Raw genomic sequence first — 18,180 nt, 5'->3', positions numbered from 1 at the left:
TTGTTTATTTTTAAAATAAATATATATAATGTTGCTATATGTTTGTGAAAAAAGGCAAACACAAAATGCGCCTTGCATTTGGAATGGAAGGTGGTGAGTTTTGAGATGGCTATTTATTAATTATTACATGGGTTACCAGTAAAGTCAAACCACATGTAAAGGGTAAAGTTTGACCTTGCACAGCACATGCAGACTTTAATTGTGCCATTTTACTATGGTCACTTTTCAAAGCAGAATTCAATGAGCCTGATTTTCAAACATTGCTTTTTTTTTTTTTTTTTTTAAACTCTTGCACTTTAGAGGCATGGTTTAAGCCATTTACATGTAAGTAATAGCTTTACATTGACTTCACTGGGGGCTACGAAGGCCCCAACACTTTTGAAACTCAGGCCATCTACTGAGGTGCCTAAATATGGACTTAGGAGCCTAGCATTAGCCACTAGGGTTGCCAGGCATCCGGTTTTCGACTGGAATGCCCAGTTAAAAAGGGACCCTAGCAGCTCCGGTCGGCACCACTGACATGGCCATTAAAAGTCCGGTCGATGGTGCAAAGGGGGCCTGGGGTTAAGGCAGGCTCCCTGCCTGCCCTAGCTCCGCGCAGCTCCTGGAAGTGGCCATCAGGTCCCTGCAGCCCCTAGGCACATGGGCAGCCAGGGAGGCTCCGCACACTGCCCCTGCCCCAAGGGCCAACTCCACAGCTTCCATTGGCTGGAAACCACAACCCATGGAAGCTGCAGGGGCAGCACCAGCAGGGGCAGCGCACAGAGCCTTCCTTGCCACCCATGCATCTAGGGGCTACAGGGACCTGGCGGCCACTTCCCAGGAGCCAAGATAAGTGACACCGGGACCCCATGCCCCAAACCCTCTCCCACTCCCCAACCCCCTGGCCCAGCCTGAGTCCCCTCCTGCACCCAAACTCCCTCCCAGAGCCCACTACCCCCCAACATCCAAATCCACTTCCACAGCCCCCTCCTGCACCCCAAGATCCTCATCCCTGGCCCCACCCCAGAGCCTGCACCCCCAGCTGGAGTCCTCACCCCCCTCTCCTGCACCTCAACCCCGTGCCCCAGCCCGGTGAAAGTGAGTGAGGGTGGGGGAAAGCAAGCGACAGAGGGAGGGGGGATGGAGCAAGTAGGGGTGGGATCTCGGAGAAGGGGCGGGGCATGGGTGTTTGACTTTGTGCTATTAGAAAGTTGGCAACCCTATTAACCACCCATTTTTGCACATCTTGGCCGTAGATATCTGGGCCAATCAACTTTGCGCTAATCAAACCACAAGCACAAAAACAGAGGCTGGGTTAGACTGGGTTGAAAATTTGGGCCTATGTCCATAAATACATTTTACCATGGCAAATTCAATGCCTTTTAGTGTGTTCATTAGTTACTTCAGATAATGTCATATAGCACTCCTGAAGTTTTTTCCCTTTGAGACTGCCTACTCATCTGAAGTCTCTAGGAAAAAAATTATAAATATCTTGTTGATAGTCATCGACTATGTAATGGAGATGTTTGGCATGGAGTAGTTTGGCGCTCCATGCCAAATATGGTTGTGACTTGTTGCTGTGCATTTTAATCTCTTCATTGCACATAATCCTAAAATGAAGTCTTATTAAAGGCTCACACTATATTGTAACCTATGGTTCCAATCTGCTAAAAAGCGGTCTACAGTAGTTGATATTTTCCTGTGGTCACTGTTCTGCCCTTATGATTGGCTCTGACAGCCTCTGTGATTAAATTTGTTTGGGACATCTATGAGCTGAATCACTGCACTGCTAAATTACAACCTACAAAGGCCCTATTTTTTAGGGCCTTTCATACCTTTTACTCATCCGTAGTGATTGAAAACTAAACAAATGTCTTAGAAACCATGAATTCTAATGGTCACTAATGGACTGGTTTTTCATATTTACAATAAATTGGCAATCCATAGTCTCCTCATTAGCGACTAGGAGTGCATGTGCCAAAAGAGCACGCAACCTTTGGTTTTGCCAAAATAACTGTTTTCTCTTTACAGGCCTGATCCAAATCCCACTGCAGTTCTTTATATCGACTTCAATTGGGTTCGGACCAGGTCTTAAAATGACAAAGGCTTGGAATATTTTCCCAGTAACTTAAGTTACCCCTTCAGTGGGAAATCATCCCCTCATTTTCAGCTTGCTCAGTTTCAGTGACGACATGCTCGGTCCTCTTAAGTCAGTGGGGTTTTGTGTCCCTAAGAACTGCAGCAGTAGGCAACATTCCTGGCAACAGTTCACACATGATCACTGCTGAGATGATAATTTTATAAAGAAAACCAGTCAGTATTGATTTGGGCCTCTCAGTCTTCTTGACCAAACAATGCTATGTGTATTATGATTGGATCTGGGTCAATACCGCTAAGAATAATTAATAAATAGTCATTCAATTTGATTTTAAATAAATTCCCCCACTTCTATGTTTACTTCCCATGAATATTCTTGTCAGCAAGGTTGGGCACCAGAATGTTTGACAAAGCAGTACATTTTAACCATGTATTACACACTCACCGAAAGCAAATGTCAAATTTTCAATCATGGACATTCACACTGGAAACCTAATTCTAAGAGTAACACTCGCGCTATCATGGATCAGAAGAACAACATTTGACTTACTGTGTCCAGTCACAACAGCTTGAATATGAAGCATCACCTAGTAAAAGCTATACACAAGGCAAACAATGCACATCCAATCCATTCACTTAAACGTGTCAACATAGAACATTCCCTGAATAATTTCAAACAATGAGCAAACACATGGAAACCAGGATCTGTATTAGGACTATTCACAGAACGGAAAAATGGTAAAAATTGAGAAATACATTGTTCATTGTGAATATTTCATGTAACACTAGTTATGATACAGTAGGCCAGGTGGTAAATGGCATAAATAAGAGTACATCCACTGAGGTAGATATCCAAGTTATTAAGATTATACTGAAACACAGTAATACTTTGCAGCCAAATTCTCCCTGTTGCTGCTATTAGAAACACTTATTCAGAAAGGTACTTAAGCATGGACATAAACTTAAGTGACTAAGCAGTCCCATTTAAATCAGTTGAACAACTGAGTAAATGGGACCCATGCATCTGTTTCAGCTTCTGATAGATATGTTTGTAGCTGATTTGTATTCAGCTGATTAACACTTGTGTTAGGATACCTGAAGCCAGTTCAAATAAAGACACAGTGTACAGTAACTGGGAGATATTTTAAATTATAGTATGGAAGCACAATATGCATTTTTACCTGTACTTACACAACTTATTATAAAAAACTACTCCATGCCAAATATATGCAATTACAAATATAATTCTCATCTGTAAATTAATTATACTCTACACAGCATATCTGTTGTATCACATTGTTTTAAACATATTGTGATAAGTTCATTTTTGGTGTAACTGTCAAAAGCAGTGAAACTCACTGGAGAAGAATATGGCCCATTAGATTTAAATGTACAAGCATGGAGTTTTTAATTCTGTTTGAAAAATAGAGCAGGTGATTGGAGAATATTTTTAAAAAAGGAATATTATCAACCTGGTGTGACATTCTATACCTTAGAGGAGCACCCTGTAACCCCCATATTCCTCATTTACATATAATTGTGACACTGAATATAAAACATGACAAGTAAAGTATCATGGGAAAGGTTATGATCTTCTGAAACCCACTGTTCCATCTAAATATGTACATCATCAATGAATATGAAGTTATGAGAATGTGTTTTATGGTTGTCACTAAAATATGCTGTGGGTTTCGGAAGTGCCAAGACTCTAACTCTCCAGAGACAATACCAAGGAAAGTAACTAACGCCTGGGCGCATATCAAACAACCATCAACAGACATTGTCCAGCAAGGGAGATACAATTCAATGACTCACCTGCACAAGGCCACATCAGAGGAATTGCTCAACCTTGCCTGGGGACTCAGCAATACCCACCAGACATGTCTGGACTTGTGATCTCCAAGCACACGTACTAAGGGTATAAAACAGAACACAGCAGCCACATGCTTAGCCTTTCTCCTGTCCCCACCTACGCTGCAAAGAACAAGGACACTCTGAAGACTCCAACAGAAGGAACTAGCCCAGGTTTCAAGAGTGAAACCTGTGTACTATGAACTGCAGTATCGAGTGGGGTGAGAAAAACTGCTTAATCTAGATGTGGTCCAGCCTAATAAGGTTGAGAGTTTAGACTGCGTGCTTATCTTTTATTTTATTTTGGTAACCGCTCGGAGTTTTTGCCTATCACTTATAATCACTTAAAATCTATCTTTTGTAGTCAATAAACTTATTTTACTGTTTATCTTTACCCGTGAGTTTACCTGAAGAGTTTGGTAAAACTGCTCAGGTTTGCAAAGGCTAGTATACATCCACTTTCCATTCATGCAGTGGTGAACTAATGAATAAATTTGCACTGCTCATCCTGAGCAGTTCAAGAAGGTATATTCCTGAGGTACAAGGCTGGAAACTGGGGGGATTTGGCTAGTGCCTTTCTCTGTGTGATTCATGCGTGGCTCGGGGAGCATTCATGCAATCCAGCCAGGTGTGGGGCTCCACATGCTGTTGTGCTCAGTGATAACAGCACCTGGAGGGGTTTGCTGCTTGTCACTAGCAAAGCACTGTTCGAGACAGGGGCTGGAGAGTTAAGGGGGCACAGCGGTCCCACAGTCGCAGGCTGCACCCCGGAGATCCTGTTAGGAACCTCGTCATAATTGGCTTTTTCACAAGCCTACAAATAATGGATGGTCAGATTGTGCCTGCAATGATACCACCTCAGCCTTAATTGTACCTTTGTGTGTATAACTGAGAGCACATTACACCTTTAAAAATATACATGTGTTCTATTACTCCCTTGCTATTACTTTTTGACTTATTATATAATATCGAGGAAGTGAGCTGACAACATTTCTGGCTGAAACTAGTTTTATGTTAATTGAAATTTTCAACAGCTATTAGCAGTTTATCTCATAGGTCAACCGTGAAGTATAATACAAAGCAAAGTATCAACAGGGCAGGATGACTAGAAATGATGGAATGTCAACAGCACACAGACAATAAAAGCAGTTTGCAGTTTGTTTTCCAACGGACATGGTTAACAACAGATTTTCCCAAATGAAATTGATGCAAATCATCATGATCGGAAAATAAATTTATGTCAAGGGTGTTGGGATATAGATATTCAGGCCTGTCTGTAAAGGCCTATACTTTAAGAATTTAGGTCTTTGTTTATCATTTAGCTAATTATAGAAGGATAAAGGAAAGAATCTGTGTAAGGACCTTCTCTCACTGTGACAGTCGGAGGCCCTGTTCTTAGGCTGATGCCTTTGGCCAAGCAGCAGAGGCAGCCATAAGCTGGGAAGCGAACAGTCACATCCTCACATTCCAAAACAGTCATATTGAAATAAGGCAATCTGGGGCTTAGAAAGGTGATCCGATCTATCACCTCCAGAGAAAGGGAAGAGCCTAGAAGATGTAAAACAAAATTTAGTTTGATAGTTTTCTGTTTGCTAAAAACTCACTTATCAATAGACACAGCTGGGAAACCCCTTATGTCTTTATATCTGTAGTTGTGAAATCCTCACTTCTGTATTGTTTTATCATTATAGTTCCCTCTTTACTATTGTTTATTTGCATGGTCTCTGTCTGGTTCTGTGATAGTTTACACCCAGCAAAATTAATTATACAGCAGACAGAAACAAACTAAGATGGTGGGATATAATTGATTAGCTAATCATGTTACAATATGTTAGGATTGGTTAGGTAAATTTCAGTAGAATGACTGGTTAAGGTATAGACTATATAAATTAGGGGCAAACAGGAAGGAAATTGGGATTCGAAAATAAGGAAAAAGGAACTTGGATTTAAGCTTGCTGGAAGTTCACCCCAATAAACATCAAATTGTCTGCACCTTCGGACTTCGGGTATTGTTGTTCTCTGTTCATGCGAGAAGGACCAGGGAAGTGGGAAAGTGAAGGAATAAGCTCTCTAACAAAGGGCATTTTCTCTTATTGTCCCTTCCTACTCCTCAGTCTCTCTGCTTTTTAAAACACGGTACATTTAATTGCACTGAATTATGACAATGCAACCTTTCTATGTTTAAAAATAAATATATTACATTGAAGTAACATGCTGCTTTACTTGGAGTTGTGCATGAGTCAGAGGAGCAGGGTTTAAGCTACCACAGTTTGTTTTAGCCATTAAGACCCATACCCCACAAGATGTTCACTAGGCAGACAGACAGACAGACATGAAGTGCTCCAGTGTCTTCACAATGTAGCAAAAAGCATAAGTGCTGACTCTGTGGGTGCTCCGGGGCTGGAGCACCCACAGGAAAAAATGGTGAGTGCTCAGCACTCACTGGCTGACCCCTGATCAGCCTGCCAGCGGGCCCCACCAATCAACACCTCCCCCTTCTTCTCAGCACCTCCTGCCTGCTGCAGATCAGCTGTTTAGCGGAATGCAGGAGGCACTGTGGGGGGAGTGGGTGGGAGAGGAACAAGGGCAGGGTGCACTCAGGGGAGGCGGAAGAACAGGGCAGGAAGAGGCAGGGCAGGGGCAGGAAGAGGACGAGGAGTAAAAGGGGAGGGGGCAGGGTTGGGGTGAGGCCTGGGGCAGAGCAGGAATCAAGCACCCCCCAGGAAAGGACCAAATTGGTGCCCGTGGTGAAAAGGGTCTACCTGTGCATAACTCCTTGCAGGCTTGGAGTCAGATTTAATTGTTCATTCAGTGTAAAGTTTGGTTTAAAATAGCATACTTTCTCCTCTCATATGCATATATGTTATCCATTGTAAGTTCATCACAAGACAAACATTGTACTTTATCGGGTAGTAAATGAGAACAATAAAATAGCAAAGTGCAATACATATGCTCTCCATTTAAAATACATAGCAGCTCACAGTATGGAAACAATTCCGATGCCATGAAAATCATTTGACTTCAGTGGTGGTAACCGCTGTACAGCAATGAGGTTTCCATTCTGTGCAGTGATTTTCACAGCATGGGGCTTGTGTTCACGCCAGAGTTCCCTGCACTTGCAACTAGATGACATTGACTATAGGAGAAAAAGGTATTTAATTACAAATGAATTACCTCTATAAACCATAGAAAATAGCTATTATTCCCATGTGATCCATTAGATATTAGTTGTTTCTGATGTAACTCAGGAAGGCAGACTCATCCGCAAGGTGCATTGCTCTGGTGGCGGCAGGTTTTGTTTGTTGCCTTTTATATCAGAGTCTTGAGTCTGAATGTATTGTCTTGGAATATGAAAGTAGCTTTCACAACATTTCTCTCCCCCTCCCACTAACAAAATATATTTATAAGCAAGCTCAGCACATTCCCCGAGGATTTTGAGAGGAAAATGCTGGCTGTTTCTAGTTCTGAAATCTTAAAACAAAGCAGACCTAAACATCAGAAGTCGGCACAAATATCTGCTTATACGGATACTACTCTTATATCCAAAGATAGTGCTATTACTGGAAAGTGAAATCCACCAAGACACCATGTGGATCTAATTGAAACTGCATTCACTCACTCATAACAATGGAAGGTTTCATGACAACAGACTCTTATGTCTTTACTTCTTTCCTCTGATTTTTCCCCTTCCCTATGTAATGAAAGATTAGCTTTTCCAGCTTCATAAAGGTTTTTAAAGTGCTTGCATTTCCTGATCAGTCAAACCCATCAAGCTTCCATCATTTCTTACACTACAAGAGATATGAGGGAGTAACTCAACAAAATAAGGTGGAAATTAAATATTTAACCATATAAATCATATGAAAAATATTTTGAGGGTGTAGGTTAAATTTCAGATTCATCACATTAAGCCAAATACTGTAGTCCTTATTCATTCCTTATTTAGGCTAATCCCAGTGAATTTTGTCTGAATGAGGAGCAACGCCAAGCCAGCATCCCATTCCCCATCAACACTTCCGCCAGCCTCAAATAGTATGTCAGAGCCCAACTAAGAGATTCTTGTTCTCTTTTATGAGTGGATCTCCCATTCGTCTCAATGGTGCTGCAATATACAGAAATATAAGGAATTTTATCTTGGGTAAAAAATGCAGAATTTGGGCAAGTTTGCCCAGGTGGTTTCAACTTCTTAGGTAAGAAATCTTTAATACCTACATGTAATATTGTACTGAATGAAGGATGGATTCTCAGCTTTAGCATTTCCTTGCTTGTGATTGTCAGTTAGATGCTTAAGTTATTTTTCTAAACCACGGAGCAGCTTTAAAACTTAAAAATAAAGGATGAGGAAGAAAAATAACCATACATAATGGGAGTGCATGACACTATTATATCACATTTATCTTCTTTTAGAGCCATTATGATGTCAGAGGAGGTATATGAGCAAGTGTTATGGTACAACAAACATCTCAGCAGAGCACAGTGTATACAATCTTAATGGAAGAGTCTGAGATATTAGATTAAGTAGCATAATATTACAATTTATCAGGTCATCATCTTGTTTCAATAGCTGGTGTTAATGGAAATCTTTTGTTTCGAGGCTTTCAGGGGAATTGAATAGTTGATAAGATGAAAATTAATTCTGAACATCAGCAGTAGTAACTATTTGTTTAGGCTTATTTTATTTTATTTGTTTAACACTTTAATGATGAAAGTGTCTTCCAAAACTTACTCTGATTTACCCACTACCACCAACATTGCTCTGCATTAATGCCTTTGCCCTCAGAGTACTGTGTCAGATATCAAACAGATAAGCTGAAGAAATCTGGTGGACTTCCATGAAATATGAACAGAGTATCTTTAAGAGAAAGGAAAAGGACTTGCTCATAGTTCTGCTTCTCTAAATAAATAATTTGACTGGATCACTATTCATTCGCCCCCTTCCACTAAGAGTTGGAAGTGAAATGTTTTCAGTGACTGATTTGTTTTCAGGTGCTGTTATCCTGTATATGTGTGTGTATGTATGAATATTCACAAACAAGGTATTTTATGCTATTTATTAAATTTACTAGTAGATTCTGACTCAGACTACTTGCCCTCGCAAAGGATTAAGAGGAAGTCAAATGCACTATACAGACTACCCAGTTATTGAGTCCAGAAACTTTCTGAAACACATAGGGCGGCACACATGCTTACCCGCTGCATGGTTCAGATGGGTAGGGAAGGGAAGACAATGGGAGGGGACTTGACTGAGCCTTAACTCTACTCCCCTGCTGGTTGGCATGGGGGATTGGTGCTGCTAGGGGCCAGGAGTAAACCCTTGGCTCCCAGGAGAAAGCAGGAATGGAATTCAAAGTCAAAAAAAAAAGTCTACTCCTAAAACTTAAGTTGACCTAGCTATGTCACTCAGGGGTGTGAAAAGGTAAGCTATCCTAAGCCCCGGCAGAGACACCGCTAGGTCAATGGAAAACTTCTTCCATCAACCTAGCTATTGCCTCTAAAGGGGATGCATTTATTACAGCAATGGGAAAACGCCCTCCTTCACTGTTGTAGTACGTGTCTACACTACTGCACTACAGTGATGAAGTGCAGAACTGCAGCTATGCCACTATACCGCTTGTAGTGTAGACATACCCCTAGGAAGGGACTCAGGGACTACTCCACAGTTGGTGTAGCTTTCACATCCCCGTCCTCAGGACTTTTCCAAAAGTCTGACTCTAGTCCTTAGATCGTATCCTATTCTAATGTTACATGGATGTTACCAGGAGCTTATATTTGCATGATGGTGTTCTTAATATGCAGCGTGCACTGAAATGGAAGGTGGAAAAACTCTGGAGTATTGTCATTGTCAGGACAGCTGGCCTGCATTAGGCAGCCTGATTGGTGGGAAGAGTCAGCAGACCAGCAAACCAGATCAGCATTTGCCCCTCGATGCAATAGCTCTTGTGCCTGCTTATTTCTAGCTCTGCTCCTGCCTTGATTCACTCCCAGGAATCCAGCTCCTAACCGTAATGCCATCAGACCCCCAGTCATCGGTGGGTGGGATCAAACCTGGGACCTCTGAAGCTAAATGCATGAGCCTCTACTGCATGAGCTAAAAGCCATGTGGCTCTTAGCCAAGGCTGTAAAGCAGACTCATTAATCTCTCTCTAAGTGGAGTCAGTGCCACTAGATGAGACAGAACACTACACCCAGGAGGTGTGTGGGTTACATAACCTTGGCTCCAATTCCTGACTTCCGACTCTTTTAAATATGGCCTCCGACTCTGGTTTGGAACTTTGGCTCAGATTCCTCACCTCTGACTCCAGCTCTGATCCTAGACACCGATTCCTGTCTATCTGACTCCACTTGTAACCCCTAGGCATCACAAACGCCAACTTTTTTCTGCACCCATGGGTGCTCGCACCTCCCCCTGCCCCGCCCCAAAGTTCCCGCCCTAACTCCACCCCTCCCTGCCCCTATTTGACCCCTCCCCAAATCCCTGCCCTGGCCCCGCCTCCTCCCCCAAGCATGCTGCGTTCCTCCTCCTCCCTCCTCCCTTCCAGGCTTGCCACGCGAAACAGCTGTTTCACGGCACAAGCACTGGCAGGGAAGGGGGAGAAGCGGGAAGCGCGGCACGCTCAGGGAAGAAGGCAGAGCAGAGGCGGAGGTGAGCTGGGGCAGAAGGGTGGGGCAGGGAGCTGCTGGTGGGTGCAGAGCACCCACCAATTTTTCCCCATGGGTGCTGCAGCCCCAGAGCACCCACGGAGTCGGCGCCTATGGTAGGCATGACTTGTGTGCCATGACTGCCCAAGTCTGAATGTCTGATTGTCAGACATTCAGAGAACCTCCCTAAAAAAACATGAGAAAAAAAAAACCATGAGACAAATACACCTTTAATTTATCTCTGATCTTGAGAGATGTTGAATGCCAACAACTTCATTGTCTTCAAAGGTGCTGCCTGGGCTCAGTTCCTCAAAGTATCAGGCTGCAAGGTTGCACATTTACATCCTAACACATACCCTACAAGGTGATTAGCACCTTCTGTAAGATACCAACCACACACTCTTCTATTTGGATTCAAAGGAAGTTAATGGGAAGGGATATGCTTCCAGGAGGTGTTGAACAGTTTGGAGGGGCTGGTCCAGAAACACTCTGAGCATCCGGTAAAGTGACCAGTGTTGCCAACCCCAAATGTTCAAAAATCATGAGTCAGGCTCACAAAAAATCATGACATTGGCTTTAAAACAATGAGATTATATACAAAAAGATAATAGATTTGGTGTTCTTTTTATTTGCTTTCTGCTTTTTGAGCCGTTAAAGTGGACAGGGGTCACATTCTGAAGCTATCTCCACAGCCACAAGAGCTAAAAACTTACTTTTTCTTTAAGAAGGAAGGCTGAAATCATCACATAATCTACATGACTCCAGGAGTTGGGGCTTCAAGGAAAGCAATAACAATCATGTATCAGGGGGTAGCCGTGGTAGTCTGTATCCACAAAAGCAACAAGGAGTCCGGTGGCACCTTAAAGGCTCACAGATTTATTTGAGCACCAGCTTTCGTGGGCTAGAACCCACTTCATTGGATGCATAATGATCAGGAGACTCATGGCAACACTGGTGAGTTATAAGTAGCCATGGAAGTATGTTGTCCACAGGCGCTTGTACTTAACAAATGGATTCTTTTTATGTAAAGATTACACAATGGAGACCACCGCCTGCCGTGCACCGCAGCAGGCAGCTCACTCTCTCCCCGCAGCCCAGGGCCCCACCTTCCAATACAGAATGAAAGCAGTTGGGGAAAAAAGGAGCCATTGACTGCTAGAGCTATTGCCACATGGGCATGAAGGCCAGGCTCCTCCATTACAGCACACATCCTTTGAGCTTTTCTATCTATACTCCTCTTTTTTCCTTCGTTTATTTAACTGAAGTTATTTAAAGGACAAATCTCTGTTTAAGCAGCTGCTGCCATGACTCGTCAGCCTAGGCAGCAATTTTAATTAAATATTTGCTGCTGAGCGAGGTGCTCTCTCTCTCTCTCATCCGAGCCTCTCCCCCCACATCCCTCTCTTCCTTGCAAACAACACTTGTTCTTGTGAAGATAACAAGTCTGTCAAGTAGCCTCTAGCTTTGCCTTAAAGGCCTCTCTCTTACGATATGCAGTACGTCAACTGCTACCAGAGAAATCTATAAACATGAAGGACAAGAAACAAAACTCGTCTGAATTTAATAATGATAAATGCCTCTTACATAATTAAACTTTGCTAATTATTATTACAAATCATTTCTACAGTGCTGTACCTTTTCACAACCCTTCGCGGAGTAAAATGTGTTCCTTCTCCCCCAGTAACTTACCATATAAACTAGACTAGACAAACAATTCAAGAAAATACATGGAGACACGACAGTTTAGGGAGCAGGATGGCGTGGAGAGAAGCATAGAGATGTGACAGGAACAAGAGAGGAAGCATTTCTATGAGAAGTGGATTTCAAACATGGTTCTACTCCTGAAAAGTGGCTAAGCAAAAATAGCTCACTCTTACTCAGCAGATTGGTGCCCCTGTGTGTATTTAAAATCACATCTGTTTAAATTACAGACAAACAGGTTTGCACTTTCTTGGCTCCTGTTAGGCCTGCAGAGATAACCCAGCTACAAATGACTGAACTGACTACCACATGCATCAGCGAATTCGTTACTATGTTCCAGTCAGCATTACCTCTGAAGGCAACTGAATTGACTAGGTATTGTTCGGGTCCTAATTTGGCCTGCAGAGTCTTCATTGCTGCTGATGGCATGGGAGAAAGAAGGAAGGACCCTGTCTTGTCTCTTAGAGAGACTGTCTGCAAGATGGACAGTTTGGATGTTTTCTTGTGTTTTGTTCTTTTGTCTTTTTACTGGTAAAATGACTGGTTATGGACCCTGAGAGACAACTAACAACCCATGATGTCATTTATCAGAGGAATCAGAAAGTAGGAAATAGGATGTGTGGCACACTGAAGTATGGAAGGTATTCCCAAACTGTCATAAATATAAAGGGAAGGGTAAACACCTTTAAATCCCTCCTGGCCAGAGGAAAAACCCTTTCACCATGTCAAGGTTCCTTCCCCACTCTGAACTCTAGGGTACAGATGTGGGGACCTGCATGAAAACCCCCTCAGCTTATTTTTAATAAAGCAATATTAATGAGCGTATGATTCAGAATGGGAAAAGGAGGTGAAGGTAAAGAAGAAGCCAGATGGCATGTAGGAGGAAATAAGAGCAGAGACCACAGAGGTGGCTTCTACTCTTTAGGGCTTTGAAGCAGCCTTAATTAGATGTTGAAAGACAGGGAACTGGTGAGCAGGTCCCAGAAGCTGGCTGAAGTGGTCAAAATGGCAGGAGAGGCAGATTCATTTAGAAGCATGGGGCTGTACAGACTGAGTGGGGAAAGAGGAAAAGCAGTAAGGTCAGAACAGCAGGTAAGTCACTTGGAGGGAAAGGGGCAATGAGAGTCATTTGGAGTTGAACTAAAAGGAAATTAAGAAGCAGAGAGAAGTGAGGGCTCAAAGTAACAATGTCCCCAACACAGCTGCAGAAGTCTTCCAGGAGCCAAAGAGAAGGAGCGTTCATTGAAGCAGAGCACAGCAGCAGATTGCTTAATACAGCTGAGCATTCTGCACAGGGTTAAAGCTCTCCAAATTGACAGATATATAATTATTTTTGCAAGAAAGGCTGAGTTGTAGCAAGCTGGATGCATGTGTATATATAAGCAGGCTACGTGAAAAATACAAATGTATACAAAATCCACACACAGACAGAACAGATTCTGCTCTCAACTACTCTAAGTTTATATCAGCCTATCTTCTTTGATTTCAGAGTAGATACTCCTGATTGACACCATTGTGAGAAGAGAGTCTGATCCAGTGCTTCCATGGGATACCTATATTATTGTACCAAACAGCTACCATCTCCACCCAGTAAGTGTCATTATGTGTCAAACTATGTTTCAGAATGACAACAGCATAAGCAAGTAATGAAAATATATTGTTCCATTTATTTAAATTGTTTCATACTGAAACTAGGCTTTATGCATTTAACACTAATTTAGACAAATATTTACACTTTTTAGACTTACTGGACTTGCCATAGAAATAACAATAAAATTGTAGATCGCTTTTCATTGTAAAGGAGGTTAGCGCACGTTAAAAACTTGCATTTAAACTATGCACAGGGAATTGCATCATCAAGGAATAAAATATAAACATGACAACTGGTTAGCAGCACACAGAAATGCTTCACAAAATAGGAGAAAGAGAGAAGAACAATGTAGCCAACCGATACTGACCTGTGCTGGAATTTGGCCAGAACTCTCACTAACCACCACACTTACAAAGAATGTCATGTGTTCCTTAATTACAACTAGTCAGGACCTTGATTTTAAGTTTCCTCAGAAAGATAGTCTTGTCTTTGCCCCCAAACGTCTCACTGGAGCACTGGTTCAGAACTGACTCACAGGGAAGAATGCTACCTAGTGAATCACAAAACCACTTTGTGAAACCCCTAGGTTTGGCCTTCTAGATCTGCCATCCAGGTATCAAGCCCAAGGTCACTTAGCTCTTAAAGCTGAGACGATCACAGCATGAAGTGGTATGGCTGCAAGCCTGCATACTATTCATTTGAACAGATTTTCCAGTTAATGTTTTACTAATCCTAAGGCACAAAAAAGGCTTAAAATATGTGTCAATCATGCCATCCTCCTCCCAGCATACTCAACCGTGTCAGGAGAATTGCTATTCAAACTGCTGACGTACTGACTGTAACACTGTCAGTGTTTGGAGAAAGGGAATTAAATTGCATGTGTGAAACAACTACTACAAAACAAAGAATCAGCAGGAGATAGAATAAATGCTTATAAACAAAACATAAGAAAATGTCAGGAAAAACCCCATTAGCATAGCTTTCCATTTGTTATGGATTAAAAATGCTTATTTTTGCAGGGAGAACATTAATGTTTTGATGCTTTGCAGTTTTCTTCTGTAACCACTACACCATTACCTTATTTTAGCAGGCTCAACTATCTATGCAATATCATACTAGATGGGGGGCACTAATACTATGTGGTAAAGTCAAGTAAAAGTTTGTAGTAGTTACATGCCCAGGAGATTTCATAATATTCTAGAATTATCAAGTAGCTCACAAAATTATATATCACTTAATCTGCAATTACTACATCTCAGGAAAACAATCCATTTTAAATTACAACAGTGACCACATAGCGCATTACTGTATATTGCAAACTAATTGTTCTGCCTTGAAATTAGTTACCGTGTAATCTACTAATTGTTCTTTGTGAAAGATGCAAGGAGCAGGAAAGCATTTTCATGAGTTTTTATTTTAAAGGTGCAGTTTTCAAAATTCTGACTTCAGTATCTGCTAATGTAAGGTAATTCGTTAATGAATGCAAGAAAAGACAGTTCAAATTAGTAAAAAAGAGGCAGTTTACTCTCGTCAAGCAATTTGCACGAGAAATCACTTCCAATTTTTCTTCAGTACAGAACAGTTTTTTTTAATGGACTGGCTTGATTCAAGGGTGATTAAGTCCTAGCTTGCAATAGGTAGCTTGAAACATTTAAAGGTTAAATTTATAAGCTAAGCAAGGAGATACTGCTTTCCTGCTGAGAAGTACTATATGGCCAGCCAGCATGAGTAAGATTTTTTTTTTTTCTGGAGACGTGTTACTAAAGCTATTGGTCTGGCATAAAGCTCATTAAGCTCCCTGACAATCATTTTGACAAAGCATAAGCCAAAAGCTACTGCATGTTCTTCATCTGCTGTCAAAATATTAAGCAAACAGAATAGCTTTAGAAGGTTTTATATGCAGCAAATTTGATTTTAGAAGTATTACTCTAAAGAATAGCTTCATGAATCCAGTATAATCAGGAGGCTCTCTTATTAATGATCTATTTGATTAGATCTATAGGCACTGCAAAGTGCTGTTAAAGCAGCTACTGCATTTCACCTCAGAGGTGGCTGCACTTCAGTATTGGGTAAAGTGATTGTGACAGGTTGGGTCACAGAAACCCCCTTGGAACTGCCACCTGATTTGCTGAGACTACCTCTATGTCCATTTTTCCTGGCAGCTTGGGACTTGAGTACCCTGCCTGGCTGTGCCAGACACACTAGCCTGCTACAAACACAGATCCAGGTCTGAACCACGTCCCCCAAAAGCTTCAGGCTTAACTGAAAATAGCTTAAGAAGTTCTCTTGTCTCCAACACCCAGATACCCAGTTCCCAATGGGATCCAAACCCCAAATAAATCCATTTTACTCTGTTTAATGCTTGTACAGGGTAAGCTCAAATTGTTCACCCTCTATAACACTGATAGAGATATGCGCACAGCTGTTTGCTCCCCCAGGAAATTAATTACTTGTGCTGGGTTAATTAATAAGTAATAACAGACAGAGCGAAGTAAGTTACCAAACAAAATAAAACAAAACACGCAAGTCTAAGCCTAATACAGTAGGAAACTAAATGCAGGTAAATCTCACCCTCAGAGATGTTCCAATAAGCTTCTTTGACAGACTAGACTCCTTCCTAGTCTGGGTCCAACAACCACGCACACCCCCGTAGTTACGGTCATTTGCTCCAGTTTCTTTCAGGTATTTCTTTGGGGTGGAGAGGCTCTCTCTTGAGCCAGCTGAAGACAAAATTGAGGGGTTTCCCAGGGCCTTATATAGTCTTTCTTTTGTGGGTGGAAACCTGTGTTCTCCTGTGCAGAATCACAGCTACAAGATGAAATTTTAGAGTCACATAGGCAAGTCACATGTCCATGCATGACTCAGTTCTTTACAGGCCGACACCATTGTTTATGTGTCAGTTTGAACATCCCCAGGAAAGCTCAGATGTGGACTGGCGTCTCTCAAGGTCCATTGTTAGCGAAGTACTCCCAATTACTTGAATAACTCCTTCACACTATGTTGACCAAAACTTCCTTATGTGCTTCCTACAGCAATCACTTTTAAATACAAGCACAAAGCCAGCGTTCATGACTTCATATATAAAAATGATACATGCATATGAATAGGATGAATACATTCAGTAGAACATCACCTTTGCAAAGATATGTTACATGGCATATTTAGCAGAAAATATATTCTAGTTGTGTCATATTTACACTCCTAAGCATACTTCTATAAAGCATTATGGGGTGCAATGGCACAGTGATTTCCTACAAACCGTATGTAATTTGTCAAGTCAGTTGATAAAGCATTTTGGGGTCTCTGACACTAGCCATGCAGTAAAGGACAATTAAAATGAGACAGAAAGAAATGTATTCCAGATTTAAGATAGAGATTTTGGGGCAGATTGTCTCCTGCACTAGAATGCTAGTGGGCACAGAGGGATGGCCCAAGCATCAGGGAGCAGTTTCTCAGAGCCAGGTTGTTCATGATGTGACCCAGAGCAGCTGCTGGACTGCTCTAAGTTGCACTAGTTCTTTAATGTCCATTAAGGAGCTCTGCCACATCCCTATCCCCACCCCACCTCAAACAGAAGAAAGGGGCAAGGCAGCGATATAAACCTGGAGATGGGCACAGATACACCAGGAGGGAGGTTCCTTTCTGGCAAGGGAATTTTTTGCTGGCAATTTTCAGCTACAATCAAGCGCTTTTATGCCAGCTGAGTGATGCACAGGAACTGGATCTCAGAAAAGAGTCTTCAGTTATCTGTGGTTTCTTTTTACCTAAATTAATTTAATTTCCTGGTTTTATACAGAGCTAGAATACTAATTGAGTGTACAATAATTTCCAGCGACGTAAGTCTACGATACAGTATACAAACAATGTGTTGTAACTTAGTGCATTACCAGTCTCGCTACAGCTGACTTGGACAACCAGCAAGTAGGGAAATTACACCTATCATAATTGAAAACCTTCACCTAAGCATATGATACTAACCAGATCACTCTGAGATCCTGATTTAAACCTTTACAGGTTTCAAGGTACACTTTTGGGGCTCAGACTTGATCTGGTCTTTTAAGAGATTAGTTCCATAGCAAAGAAAAATGAAATAGTGAAAATAAAATGAGCATCCTCCAAGGTAAAAATTCTGCAGGAAATAGCACAAACATTCCTCGCCCCATTACAAAACCCCCCACTGTATTGATCAAAAGACCAACAGGACGTGTGACATATAACTGTACAAAAAAGGCACCGATGCCCTAGTGTATAACAGTCTGGAATGGTTTATGCCGGATCAAGTATATTAAAACATACAGATAGTGAAATATTCAGATGGA

At 41.8% G+C, this 18,180-nt stretch overlaps 1 protein-coding gene across 14 annotated transcripts in view; it reads right to left on the bottom strand.

Annotated features, from left to right (window-relative positions):
* CHL1 (cell adhesion molecule L1 like) overlaps positions 1–18,180 on the bottom strand; it is a 203,889-nt gene that overhangs the window by 92,662 nt on the left and 93,047 nt on the right. For 2 of the 14 annotated variants that reach the window (XM_078853556.1, XM_078853558.1), the window contains one exon: positions 3,895–3,991. The exons of 11 other annotated variants lie outside the window; for them this stretch is intronic. The gene's annotated coding sequence lies outside the window, so the exon portion shown is untranslated. Of the gene's footprint in view, positions 1–3,894; positions 3,992–14,228; positions 14,511–18,180 lie in introns of those variants that run through there. One more of the 14 variants, XM_073351145.2, reaches the window with a different exon arrangement.

The sequence above is a fragment of the Lepidochelys kempii genome, chromosome 7 (assembly GCF_965140285.1).
Source record: "Lepidochelys kempii isolate rLepKem1 chromosome 7, rLepKem1.hap1, whole genome shotgun sequence".
In the NCBI taxonomy this organism is placed as follows: Eukaryota; Metazoa; Chordata; order Testudines; family Cheloniidae; genus Lepidochelys; species Lepidochelys kempii.
Note: the sequence above shows the minus strand (reverse complement) of the source record. Positions and strands in the feature narration are given on the sequence as shown.